Source organism: Pseudophryne corroboree, chromosome 6 (assembly GCF_028390025.1).
Source record: "Pseudophryne corroboree isolate aPseCor3 chromosome 6, aPseCor3.hap2, whole genome shotgun sequence".
In the NCBI taxonomy this organism is placed as follows: domain Eukaryota; kingdom Metazoa; phylum Chordata; class Amphibia; order Anura; family Myobatrachidae; genus Pseudophryne; species Pseudophryne corroboree.
This window is the reverse complement of record NC_086449.1, coordinates 284,393,418-284,398,026: the sequence shown is the minus strand read 5'-3', so window position 1 is coordinate 284,398,026 and position 4,609 is coordinate 284,393,418. Positions and strand designations below refer to the sequence as shown.

At 47.7% G+C, this 4,609-nt stretch overlaps 1 non-coding gene across 1 annotated transcript; it reads left to right on the top strand.

Moving 5' to 3' along the window:
* The first annotated feature begins 290 nt into the window (after nt 1-290).
* LOC134937771 (5S ribosomal RNA) lies at nt 291-409 on the top strand. The gene has a single exon (XR_010180580.1). It is a non-coding gene; the product is annotated as a 5S ribosomal RNA (ribosomal RNA).
* Nucleotides 410-4,609: the final 4,200 nt, after the last annotated feature.

Sequence of the window (4,609 nt, the reverse complement as noted above, 5' to 3'; positions counted from 1 at the left end):
TTTTCGATACTTCAGGCTGCTGAAATATAGATACATTCCTCCTGCAGTAGAGTCCTCTACCCAGCATTTTCCTACTTGCAAATCAGGGAACCTGCTCTATTACAGTAGCTGGGACTCAGCTCAATAATAATTAAAAGGATCTACTGTGCAGTATTTATTTACCTACGGTGTGTGTGTATATATACATATATAGTTATGTTTGTGCATGTATATATATAGATATATATATTTAAGTGCGTGTAGGTATGTATATAGATAAATCCATAAAATACCAGATATAGGGGATAAAAGCCTATGGCCACACCACCCTGAACACGCCCGATCTCGTCTGATCTCGGAAACTAAGCAGGGTCAGGCCCGGTTAGTACTTGGATGGGAGACCGCCTGGGAATACCAGGTGCTGTAGGCTACTTCCGCAATGTTTTCTAATAACAACATCTTGCACATAACATTTTCCCCCATCTTTCTCACAGGCTGGTCACCATTTTGAAAAGCCAGCGGAACCTCAGAGAAACATCTGGTGCACCTTAATTAGCGGTACACTAAATACAGGGCGGGGTGTTGCCTTCCCTTTATTATTCCTTGTTGTCACTAGTTACTAATGCTATTTGTAATTGTGGAATGCGTGTAAGGCATAAGACAAATAGCGCTGCGGCTCAGTACGCTAGTAGCGGGTATCTGAACAGGGGTTTGAATCCAAACAAAACTTTAAGGAGAACTCCTATAGCCTAGGGCTAAGACTCCTGTCCCACAGCGCAGCGTTGCTGGTTCAGGTCTCCGCTGCTCCAGAAAGTTTATTTTAATCGTATCGGTCACTACACATTATAGTGCACACCTTACGTAGGGCTCTGTTTATTTAACCCACCTTTTCTCCTTTCGTTTGTCTCTCCTGGGATAGTCGAAGAATTCCCTCTTAGGTGTGAAGTATGCGGCGGAGCCATCTGCTTCGCCCTCCACGCACCTGCACACCCCTGTTTGATCAATGATGCAGGTAATGTCACTATTAACCAGACAATAACTCATCAGGTAAGCCCTTGGACTTTGGTTTCCAAGGTCACAGGATCAAATCACAGCGGGACCAAACACACCTTTCCAAAAAGAAACTTTGCTAACATTCCATGCATTACTGATGTCTGTTTTCTGTGGATCTGAACCAGTGTCTCAGAATATACAGGTACATAATACAGCAGTTCATCTGATACTGCAGGTAAAGGAGGAGGACACGTCAAGTCCATCAGGGTTCCACGCCATTGACGAAAATGACAGCGACTGGTTCAGTTTCGGATGAGCTGGGCAGGCTCCGGTAGGCGGCCGACAGACACCCGAATACACAATATCAGGTATCAAACAAGGTTTGTTTTCCTATCTTTTCCCCGCAGATGGCAGGAGATGGTATCAGAACCTCTCTAGGGTATACACCTCGGTGTATCGCCGGTCCATCAAGCCGCCGTTTTCCTGAGGCAACCTTGCTCAGGGATCCATCGACATATGCGGCAGCATGGTTCTACCGTATCCGGAGCAGGTAGGTTGGGGAACAATTGTCCTCTAGGTTACAGGATGCTTCGCATCAGGATCAATTGATACTTTGATACAGGTCAGAATCACGATTCTGCTTTATGTTCCTTGGAGGTCTCCATGTCTACAGACTCGGACCCTGCATCTTCGCTTGGGCTGTCTTAACCCGACGACCTCTGGGGCTGCGACAGTGACAAGTAAACATGAAATCCTACGGGGCAGATGGTTCTGGGGAAGGAACTTTCTGCAGGATTTCTTGAACCAATGGAGGTAGGTCCACTTTGATTTCTCCTACTACTGCCCCAGCTCCAAGACAGACCTTTACTGGTCTTCCCTTTAGATCTTTTCGTGCCCTTTCAGGTTTTTGACTCCACACGGGTGATATCTTCGTCGCCAGGGGTTCTCAGGGTAAAAAGGCTGAAGCAGAGGTTCAACATCCTCAGTCCAGTCTGATTTTATGTCATCCTATACACCCATTACACCTGCAGGGTCCCAGGGTAGGCGCAGGTCGATGGGAGAAGGCTTGGGCGGTTACAACCGTCTCAGGAGTCCCTCGGCATAGGTCGGCTGATTTACGATGACAAGAGAGTCATACTGCAGGCTGCGCTCCATAGGTTTCTAACCGCAAAGGGTGTTGATCCCTGTTTTTCACATATCATTTGAATTAGGACAGTTCTCAGGCCTTTGTTTTCTTTTCACGTTCCGAAGCCAAGTGGCTCGGACAGGCCTATTCTGGCCTTACAATCCTTTTAGTCTGTGATTGCTAGTTTAAACAAGAAAGGGAGTTTTACGTGTCCCTTGTCTTCAGAGATGCCTGTTTACTGATTTCCGTTGGACAGGCTTTTCTCAGATTCCCCCTTAACAGGATTCTCATTTTCACTGTAAGTCCTTTACTCTTCTCTCTTCCGCTCCCACAGAGTTTAGAAAGATAACAGAATAACTCTTTTTCAGGGGCAGTGGGTGACGTTGGTTCCCTAATGGGACAATTTACTGCTACTATCCCACTCTGTACATTAGGTGGCTTCTGAATATCCGGAGGATCCACGAGCTTCTGATTCGACACAGATCCAATTTATGCTCCGCATAGACGTTTCTCAACACGGTCCGTCAGAGGTTTTTTCATTCCTCGGCACCAGAGACTCTATTTCTTCAGTCAAGTTGCGACGTAATGAGTGGTCGCCTCCATTCCTCTCGGAACGGGGGACAACAATCTTGTTTCCAGATCAAGCCACCAGGTCAGACTCCTGGGTGAGGGAACATGCCCCGGAGTTTTGTCAGCTGGTCCGCTGTGGGCGGAGATTTCGGATCGACCTCAGGGCGTTCTGACTGACTCGTTAACCCTTTATTACTCTCGGACGGCAGTAGCCGTGGAGGCCCTCAGGGCTCCGGGGAGTTTTCTGGTTATTCTATCCTGCCTCCTTTTTCTATTTCTACTTCATGTTCAGTAACACAGGAGGGGATTATGCGTGCTAGTCCTCTCGGTGGCGCTGGTTGGGCCACGCATGACTTGAAGATACAGATACGCCTGTTGTCAGTAGAGGAGCCTTGGCTCCTACCTCGACTGGACTGTCTACTTCAACAGGCTCCTTTTTTCTCCTTGTTCAATTTTACACTGGTTTCGGTTACCCGTGTGACTGTTCACGAGACCTCAGAAGGGAGGAGTTCCCTAGTTCGGTTAGGCCTACTGGGCTCCGATTTCAGAAGTCTATTACCTCTTCTCGCTTTTGCCACTTTGGGAAAACTTTATGGAACATAATGAAGATAAAAGGGGTTTTTTCCCCCTTCTTCCAGTTACCATTCATCTTTGGTTTCTCTGGGAGGTTTTTTGCTCCGCTGCGCTTCAAACCACACTGACCGGAATTTTAGGTCTCTGCCTTTTTCGCTTTTCTTCCAAATGAGATTAGCCTAGCGGCCGTAAGTTCGGCCTCTTGTTCAGGGAGTACTCTATTGGCAACTCCCCGGGCTCGGCTTCGGCCTCAGCGGTCGTTTCTTCCAGAGGGGAGGTCCATTTTTCATATAAATCTGACACTAGTGGTTTTCAATCCTCTCTGAATGTTGTCAGGGCTCGTCAACTCTCTCTACAGAGGTCTCAGGCTATTCGATGAAGTGTTTTTTCTTCTTTGCTCTGGATGATGCTCCCGTACTAAATAGCCGGGGCCCCAGCATATGCTGGACAGTTGGATACATCTGATCATCAGACAGTCTTCTTGGCGGTTACTAGGGAACCTCCGTTTTCCATTTCAGCGCGCTTTACGCGCATTGTAAGACTTTCGTGGGCAGCCGCCCGCGGGGTCTCCATGAATATTTTGTCGGGCGGCTACTTGGTCAAACCGACATTCGTTTTGTCAAATTCTACAAGTTTGACACTTTTACGGCCTCTGCATCACTGTTTGGCCGAGCAGTTTTTACAGGACTCTCAGCGCTTTCCCACCCGTTTTTTGGGAGCTCTGGGACGTCCCCATTGTAACTACACTCCAGTGGCCCCTAGTGGATGAAGGAGAAATCAGGATTTTGGTACTTACCGATAAATCCCTTTCTCCGATTCCACAGGGGCCACTGGACGCCCGCCCAGCGCTGTTTCTCCTGATTTTTGTTTGATTAACGATTGCAGATCACCATATGACTGCTTGTTGGGTTCAGGCTAGCCTGGTTTTTTGTCAGGTTCTGTTCCAGGTTTAGTTTGTGTTCGCCTGGTTTACAGGGCGTCGTTAACCTCCTCTACCTTACGGTTTGTTTATTACAGCTCTCCTCGGGCACAGTTTAACGTAGACTGGCTTGGAGGGGAGATAGTAGGGGAGGAGCTAGCCACAGTGTGAGAATTTTTAAAGTGCCAGCTACCAATACCACCTACTATCTCCCCATTGTAACTACACTCCAGTGGCCCCTGTGGAATCGGAGAAAGGGATTTATCGGTAAGTACCAAAATCCTGATTTTAGCCCGTAAGGGTATCCCCGATGAAGTCATCCCCACTCTTATCCTTGCTAGGAAGGGTGTGACGTCGAAACACTATCACCGTATTTGGAGGAAATATATTTCCTGGTGCGAGTCCAAGAAAGCTCCAGTGGAGAAGTTTGACCTTGGACGTTTTCTCCA